General features: G+C 39.6%; 1 protein-coding gene across 1 annotated transcript in view; it reads right to left on the bottom strand.

Annotated features, from left to right (window-relative positions):
* Positions 1-9642, bottom strand: part of LOC104840287 (exocyst complex component 4-like) — a 328127-nt gene that overhangs the window by 314345 nt on the left and 4140 nt on the right. The gene's annotated exons all lie outside the window — the stretch shown is intronic.

Raw genomic sequence — 9642 nt, 5'->3', positions numbered from 1 at the left:
GGGGGGAGGGAAGACAGAGATAAAAATAAAATAAAATACCACAAGTCCTCTAACCCCCTCATTTAAATCCAGCAGTGTTCTTAAAGGTAAGGGGAGACTGGGCAAGACCCACTGAGAAAGCCCGGTAAAATCTTGCTGCAACTCAATCCTTGGTTAGCCCTTGTAGAACGGGAATCTGTAATTGATACGTAACAAAGAAAGGGGGGAAAGTGAAGAAGAAATACAGGCACATATTGAAAGAAAAAAATCAGCGAATTTTGGAAGCACTGTATCTTTTCATGTCGTAAAACATAATCCGCCTTTAAACTACTGAATTGCAGAAAAAACTTATCCCATAATTGCTACACGTTTTGCCTGGGATTCGTTCCGAGGCTCCTCGCATTGTCGTTCGTTAACAGCACGACGTATTCTTACACTCCTCTGACAATACACAATTCAGTTCTTTTTCAGCTGCTTAGCAGATGGCATGCGAAAAGCCCGGTTTTCTGTGGCACTGGTTCTCACAGTTGATTCATCTCATGTATATCGCAAAACATAAGCTCTGGCTGAAGCGTCTCCCATGGTCAGGTCATGGACAGTACTACTCTCCTCTGCAGGTTTCTATACATTTATTATCCTGCAGTCTTTTGCTCAGAGGCAGCCCTAAGCAGGTCACATATCTACACCAAACCTCCAGAAATGCCCAAAGCTAAATTTTAATCTGCCAGTACAATGTGAATTATCATGGTTTTAGAGAACGAAAGTCAGACAACAAAAAAGCAAAGCTCTCACATGGGCAATCAGGCTAAAATGACACCTAATCTAAACGGCTGCTTTTCTTATTCTCAGCATGTTTCCTGCATTGAGAATTTTTTTCTTTAAGATTTGGTCTTTTTCTCTGAATGGTCCCGATCTACTCTGGCCACTTCTCTAACAATTGATTCAGTATTAACCTTCCAGAATGAAGACTATAAAAAAAGGACAATTTCCTCCCCACACATCAACCTATCTTCACTCTGTTTGGGTTTGTCAAGTGGCATTAAAGAAGGTACATGCAAAACAAACATAAAAAATGTTTTGTCGTTAAGTTACACAGTCTTGTGCCACTGGATTTCATAGTCTTTTCTTCAGATTTGTCCAACTTTTCAAGTAAGTATCGATTTCCTCAGACTTTAATTCATTTATGGTACTGCAGAAGGATGGATAGCAGGGCGACAGCTAGTACCAACTTGGATGAAATTCTCTGTAAGCAGAAAATGGAACCCAGAGCGAAACATCCAAAACACATTGATTTGATTTCTCTATTTGTCCTGGTTTCAGCTGGGATAGAGTTAATTTTCTTCCTAGTAGCTGGTATAGTCCTGTGTTTTGGATTTAGTATGAGAAGAATGTGGATAACACACTGATGTTTTCAGTTGTTGCTGAGTAGTGTTTAGCCTAAGTCAAGGATTTTTCAGCTTCTCATGCCCAGCCAGCAAGAAGGCTGGAGGGGCACAAGAAGTTGGGAGGGGACACAGCCAGGACAGCTGACCCAAACTGGCCAAAGGGGTATTCCATACTGTGTGATGTCATGACCAGTATCTAAACTGGGGGGAGTTGGGCAGGGAGGGATCGCTGCTCGGGAACTAACTGGGCATTGCTCAGCAAGTAGTGAGCAATAGCATTGGGTATCACTTCTTTTGTATATTCCAATTCCATTATTATTATTATTGTCATTTTATTATAGTTATGATGATGATGATTTTCTTCCTTTCTGTTCTATTAAACTGTTCTTATCTCAACCCATGAGTTTTACCTTTTTTCCTAATTCACTGGGTGGGGGGGAGTTAGTGAGCAGCTGCGTGGTGCTTAGTTGCTGGCTGGGGTTAAACCATGACACTACTTAAATCTGACATTTGTCAGGTAGAGCAGACAAGGACTTTCATTCACTTCCTTCATGTGTAAAGCTGCCCATAACAAGCTTGTGGGAAACACGGACTGGTGCAACATATTTAGTGACCAAAGATCTACCAAAGTGCCTGCATTCTTCAGTCCATTTCTAGTTATAAATTTTAAACCCATAAAGAGATAATAAATTATGAAGATCATGGAGTACAGCAGGGCGAGTTTTGATTCAAGTAGCAGTTCCTCCATTCGACTGCAGTCACACAAAGAATGTACCATGCTTTACCCCTTACCTGCCTCTTAGCTCTGCTGAAGACCCTTGTTTCATGTTCTTGGAGCAGGAAGAAACAGGAACTGCCACCCACCCTTCCCATCCCACCCATTATTTTATCACATTGCCCTTTTTTATTCTCCTCCTAAGGGAAGCAAGCCCAACTTTTTCCACCTCTCTTCAGATGGCAGTTTGTAAGTGTGCTATGATCACCCCTGCACCTCTCCTAATCCCTTTCTTGTTCTTCAATATCCTTCAAGATGAGCACAGGTGGTGATAATTCAGGGCAGATACCTACAGATGAGGCTTGCAACATACATTTCGAGAAAGGCAATCCTTTACGCACCCTAGTATCTTCATAGTTTGGACCAGTTTGCACATTAAGAGTAGGCTGTCACTGAGCTTTCTAAAAATGACACCCACTTTCCTGTCTTTGGCTAATTTAGAACCAAGGAAGCTCAACAAATGATTTTATTTCCCCCCCTCAATACACACTTGCTATCTTATTTAAACATCTTGCAGATTCATCAGTCCCTTCTTGTCCCAAGAAACCCAAAAGATTTTGTGGCAGGTGTCAAAATTTGCTGTCTTCCTGCACAGACCTTTTTGAAGACCACAAATAAGCCTGATAACCACCACAAGGGTCAGCAAAAAATCAGAGTTAACCTTTCTTCTTTCCATTAGGATATTTTTTCACTGATTGTTACTTTATGCCTCCTGGTCAGTTTTTTAATTGATTAAAAAAACCCAACCAATAAAACAAAACCCCCTGCATTTCAACCACTGTCTACTTCGATTTGTTGGAAAGTTCTTTATCCCTTACAAGTGCACTGAGTGATTTAAAAAAAAAGAAAAAAACCACCACCAACAAAAACCCACCACTCACAAGAGCTAATTTTTTCCCTACAGAAATAATCTGTAGAGTCTTTTGTACATGTAAATAAGACATTTCTGCTTATTCTCCAATCCTCAGCTGGAGGCTTTAAGGAAAGGCTGCTTTTCTTCCTTGGCACCTCAGTGACTTCACACTTCTCCTTCCTAAAAAAGTCTTCTGACATACTGCCTCTGAGCTTAAATTAATTTCAAAGTTCCTTCTACAGCCTCTAGCTCTGCCTGTATGTCTTTATGATCAGAAGAGAAGAGTTTCTGGGTAGCTTCCTCATCTACACTCTCAAAACTAAAGACTGGTTTCAGAGAAATCATTTCGGTTTCCCGTAACGTTTTCTTTTTTTAATACATAATCTTGTACAATTCAACAAAACCACAATGTCTTCTGCAGGCTTCTTGCTTTTAACAGTCTAAAGATATATCAGATGTATTTGATCCTTAAAACCCACAACAGTCATCTTCACTTCCCCCCTATTGCCCACTCTGAAAAAATATTTCAGCTTATTAGTTTTCCTAGGGCTTGATTTCTAAATGTTAAGTTATTTCTGCCAAATAAACATACCTCCAACCTTGGCAGCCATACTGTTTATCTATTTGCTGTTTTTCTTTCTGTTCAAAGGAACATAATTCCAAGACTAGACAACTGAAAACCAGCAGTCAACTAAGAGTTTTGCTTCCTCTGCCCGTTTAGGACTTCGCAATTTAGCAATTCTGCCCATTTTATTATTTGATACTTAGCCTGCTCCTCTGGATGCCTAACATAATTGTACTCTAGGAACTACTACTAAGCAGCTCAAATTACTCATTTTGAACCAGCCATGGTACATTACGTCAGACAGCAATCCAACATTTAACCTAAAAAGCACCTCCCTCCTCCTGTGGGCTCTTGAACCGGCCATTGCAAGAACCAGTCAAAGACAAGGTCTCAATCAACAGGTTCTGACTCTTCCACTTACATTAAACATCAGGAATGGAGGATGGCAGCCACCACAATTTTGTTAACAAGTTCTGGTCTCTGATCTTCTTAAATAAAATGAAATTTTAAAATAAATTACACTCCATTTCCACTCCTCAATCCACAGACTAATAAAACCTGCTAATACACTTCAATTTTTACAGCATAGTATTTTTGTCCCTATATGTGGTCCTCTCTATTTGAATTTTTATCTCACTAGACAGAGGAATTCTTTAAATAAAGGCATGTTCCTCCACCTCCTACAAAAAGTCTGTCTTCCATGCATAGTCTGCAAACAGCTTTACAGATTTCCACTGACATTTGTCATTGCACCACCTTTGCATAACGCACTCTATAATTTGGTTTTCTCAATCACAAGGGAATCCAACCACCTAATTTTTGTTTAACTTGGTTTTCGGTTTTATTTGGTGTCTATTTTCATTCAGTCGCTTCATCTTTAATTTTTATGTAATTTCATGCATCCTCCTTCTTGCAATATGTTGTTGTTTGCAAGTGATTTGTTCACTGATGGGGACAGTTACATAGCAAATATTTACTTTACTACTGAAGACAAATATTTGACATCTATCACCACCCAATTTTCATACGGATAACAAGATAGTCCTTCTTGAATTATCATGACAACTGGATTCATCCACCTCTGCCTGAAGAGCCATCATGTATTTTCGACATTTTCATTTGTAAAGATATAAAGACAGAAAATGTTAGAATTCACTGTTTTCTTTGTCACTGCCCCACTATTTTTAAGATCACATATTTAAGTTATACTTGCTGAAAGGGCCCATTATTCATTTTTTCCTCTTTAAAAAAAAAAATTTGTTCTCTCTAAAAAATAATAAGCAAAAAATAGCCTTTACTCTGTGCCCTTAATCTGTTAGGTCACTGAGTAGTCTTGTCTTAGATTTTATTAGAAAGAAGAAGTCTCATGCCTTCTTAATTGCTACTTATATTCTGTAGCAAGTTTTCTGCAAAATGTTCCACTTCAGTCTAATTGTCTCAACCCATACCATGCTCCAAGTCAGCTTTTTAAGCTGAGTAGTTCTGAAGTACCTTAAACATGAATGTCATAGAAGCTGAATAATCTTTGGGCTCAAAAAGCCTTCCCTTTTTGGGGGGTAGAGCCCACTAGTTTGGAAAATCAGACTGTATTTAAGAAGAAAAAAATAAAAAAAAAACAACAAAACCCACCCAGATTTTTCTACTTTGAATACTTGCTGTACATCAACTTGGGTGCTTCTCTTCCTATTCTTTCTCTTGACTGTTTAGGTTTCAAGTAGGACTGTGATTTCTTGGGAATCTGTTCAGCGGCAGAGGAATTCAGTTTCAGTGTGAGCTTCCCGATGCATCTGTGGAGACACCCTGGCTTTTGATGTGGATAATGCATGAACACAGAACATTTAAATTCTTGGAGCAATTGGATGGCCACGTCTTAAAAATCAGTTCCCCATTTTCACTACATACTAACATTGGTAGTGCTGAAAGCATAAGAGAAAATCTTGTTACCCATTCACAATATAGCACTGACACAGGTGCCTGGCTCCATTAGTATACCCAACCCCTTCACTTTTTGAGGAATGACATTTTTAATCCCTAACATGACAGATTTTGCTAAACAGATAATGAACTGTTATCCACAGATCACCCCATTTGCAAGTTGACAAATAGCAGAATATAAATGACAACTTTATTCATTATCCTTATAGTCCAGAAGTGATGGAGATATTCAATAAACACACAAAACTCCCTTGAGCTACTCTGAATCTTGGAGATTCAGGCTGGGCTGTTTCCCAGTAAAGATATGGAAATCAGCCTCAATCACCTTTTGAAAAAGGTTCTACCTTAGCTTATTACAAAAATATTGTCTTCATCCTGCAAGGTGCTGGGCAGTCTGGCCGTAAGCCAGCAAAGCACTTAAGCACACAGACGACTTAAAACATGTGAACAGTCCCAATCACGCCATACATCTAATTGCTTTTCTGGATTAGGGCCAAAGTACTCAACACATTGTAGATCAAGACCTCACTGACAACACTGATATCCCCCGTACATGCAAATCTCAGACACACAAAAATCCAGCAGCATCCTTGAAGCCGGCTCCCAACTGCTGCTCTATCAGTCTAAACACCAAATAGCAACAGATAATCCTAGGATAGAACTAATAGTCTAGAAATTGAAATGTTCAACAAGAACCCATTCAAATTCTGATAGATTATGGCACACGGATTAAGCACTTATCTCTGCAACTCAGAACTTGCAGGTCAATATTTGCAAATAAATCTCTCTCCACCTCAAAATGCTCCTTTTTCCTTAAAGTCTGCCCAAGAAGGTTTTTACTGATCAGACAATGACTAAATTGAATCTTTTCCCATTCTCTTTTCAGTAAATGGTTTCTAGAGGAACCCCAAAATGGAATATGAAATTTAATTCAGAATATATATTTTTTCTAAACAAAAACCAAAATAGCTTTTCATGCTGTGCTGAAAACAAAGCCTAGCAAAGAGACAGGAATGCACAAAGTGACCTTAATAAAATGACAACTCAACAAACAAGAATATCAAACCTCTTCAAATCAGGTTACAGAAAAGATTTTAAATGGTCATGTAGATCTTAGGAAGCACAAAACCTTCTCTGACCAAATTACTTTCAATTCTTCACAACTGTGTTCAGAAGAGGAAATCATCACCAACACGGAAAATCAATAGGAAGTGTTCCAGACAATAATACAGCAGTAAGGAAGGACCAGAACAGTAAATTCAGGGAAGATAAGAGTTTGGGGAATGAAGAAAACAAGTGAGCTAAACAACAAAACAGCTACTGAACAGCCTCTGCATCCAACTGACACTCAAAAATAACATGGCCGTTTGTTTCATCAACCAGACCCTATGAGAATAAAGACCTGAAAGGATATTACAGGAACAAATCCCCAAAAGAAAACAAAGGGTCTATATAAATAATGTATCAGAGAATTTAAACATTAAGCCACAATAGCCTTTACGTTGCTTTTCACAGCCTTTGGTTTAGCACACACTATTATAAGGCAAACTATCCACCTTATTTCATTTGAGCAACTTGTCCAAGGTTATACAGAAAACCAAAAGCAAAATCAGGACTGACTCACACTGTTTTCCAACCTGATACTCTGCTACAGCAAGTCCCACTTCAGACAACAGGAATCTAAAAACACCGACTAATGCCTTGGAAAAACGGGTTATTGACAGGCTTTACCGTTAAGATTTAAATACAAGATTTTCCCATTCTGTGCAAGAAAGCAGCACCAGCAAGTTGCTTGTCACCATACAGCTGTATATACAGCTTGCATGACTATTTATAGTTAGAGCATGAACTTACCCTACAGTAATATACAATGCACAGCATATAACAGATAGCAAAATGACTAAAAGCATGAACAGATTAACCTAACAAAGGTGATCATAATCCAAGGATGGGGAGGTTCAGAAGCTGAGGGGGAAGCAATCAGAAGCTTGGGTGTAGACAAGAAACTGTGGGAGTGATGTGCCCAGTGCTGGGCTCCCCAGTGCGACAGAGAGATGGACATACTGGAGAGAGTGCAGCGAAAGACCATGAAGTTGGTGAAGGGTATGGAGCATCTGTCCTATGAGAAAAGGCAGAGAGAGCTGGGACTGCTCAGCCTGGAGAAGAAAAGGCTCAAGGGGCATCTTATCAATGTGTATAAATACCTGAAGGGACGGTGCAAAGAGGACAGAGGCACAGGTTGCCCAGAGAGGTTGTGGAGTCTCCATCCTTGGAGATACTCAAAAGCCATCTGGATACGGTCGTTGGCAACTGGGTCTGGGTGCCCTCAGCTTGAGGAGGCAGGTTGGACCAGATGACCTCCAGACGTCCCTGCCAACCTCAATCATTCTGTGTGATTTGGTGAGAATCCGAGACAAAATGGGGCAGATAAGAAAAAAGCATGTCTTAAACCCAAAGGCTCCTTTAACCCAAATGCAACTACCTGCGGCCACACTACTGATGATCAAAATGAGAAAGTCAGCTCTGTTCAAAAGAAACTGTAATTTGGGCCTAACTTCTTTTGTCCAAAGGGATGGTCACTCTCCCATCAATTAATGAGCCATTTTCAAGACTGCAAAAATAAGCTGAGGCTCAGCAAATATTTCGTGGAAATAATTTCAGATTCATTAAGTACACCAAGTCAGCTTTATTCTGCTAAGCCAGCAAATAATTTAAGTGAAGTCTCACAGGCAGTCTTGCTGGCCTTACTTGCAAAACCAAATTAAGCAGGTGCATAAAAGCCAGCATCATCAGGATCTCACTTAGGTGCTGGGACTGACAATATTTTAACACAACCATCAGACTCTTTAGTAAGGCACAAAAGAGCAGCTATGAACTCAATTACAAACCAGTGCATCTAAAAAAGCTCACATTCACCCCAAAACAATCAATCTTTGCCCTTGGATGGACTAGCCATTGGTCTGGGGTTTTTTTTCCTTCCCTAGCACCGCACGGACACAACACCCCAAAAACCCCCAAATTTGACACTCTGAAGCTCAAAAAGAGCAACAACCCCTGCAACCATTGTCAGTGCAACATAAGCATATTCACTGGGCTACTCCAGCTCCTTCAATACCGTGTAGGGCCTTTTCAAACAGATAATGACATAAAACAAGCTGAGCTTCAAAAATTTCAATTCTGTGCTCATAAAGGTATTTTAAATACTCTACACACCTCCAAGAAGTTTTACCTTTCCAATATCTTAGCTGGGACTACAGTGAAAAGATAAAGACATTTTCAGCAGGTGGAATGCAGGGATGCATGATGACAGGAAAGCTGTGGGTGTGAAAGAGCCCTGTTCAATACAGAAAGGAATTGGAAAGTGGAGAAGTAGAGGAGCTCTTCAACAGATCTTTTGTCTACAAGATAGCAAAAATTTTACATAATTTTTTGAAAAAGTTTGCTTCTCGACTGCCATTCCACTAGGGAGTGTTTCACAGAATTGGGATTATAATCATACTACTATTAAATTAGCTCTGCATTGAGCTGAAGAGTTGCAAACAGTACCACATATATCTGATTAAACTATTCAGCATTCGAGAGGTTATTCCGAAAGTAAAAGCACAAAAAAAACCACTTAAATACCACCCACTCCCTTGTTCTTTCCTTGCCAAGCATGCACATGGTTGCACATAGCTTTAGAAGTCTATCCCAAGCTCTAAATTATGTCTGTGTAGCAAACTAGTGTGCAGATACAGGAGTTATTTGAGTACTGATATATAGGGATTATATTGAGCAAATAGACTGACCAATACCTGAGACTACTCATTTCAAGCTGGTTTGGAAGTTCTGTCTTGCAAAGCAACTGGTGTCATAGAGGCCATTTGATGGATCTTTACTTCCAGATTCGTTTAAAACTGAGCTTGTCTGGTTTTTATTTGTCCTGGTTTCAGTTGGGATAGAGTTAACTGTCTTCCTAGTAGCTGGTACAGTGCTGTGTTTTGAGTTCAGTATGTGAAGAATGTTGATAACACTGATGTTTTCAGTTGTTGCTCAGTAGTGTTTAGACTACAGTCAAGGATTTTTCAGCTTCTCATGCCCAGCCAGGGCACCTGACCCAAACTGGCCAACAGTGTATTCCATACCATTGTACGTCCCATCAAGATTTAGA

This window comes from Haliaeetus leucocephalus, unplaced genomic scaffold (genome assembly GCF_000737465.1).
Source record: "Haliaeetus leucocephalus isolate CR32 unplaced genomic scaffold, Haliaeetus_leucocephalus-4.0 Scaffold751, whole genome shotgun sequence".
NCBI lineage: Eukaryota > Metazoa > Chordata > Aves > Accipitriformes > Accipitridae > Haliaeetus > Haliaeetus leucocephalus.
This window is presented reverse-complemented; position numbering and strand designations above follow the sequence as displayed.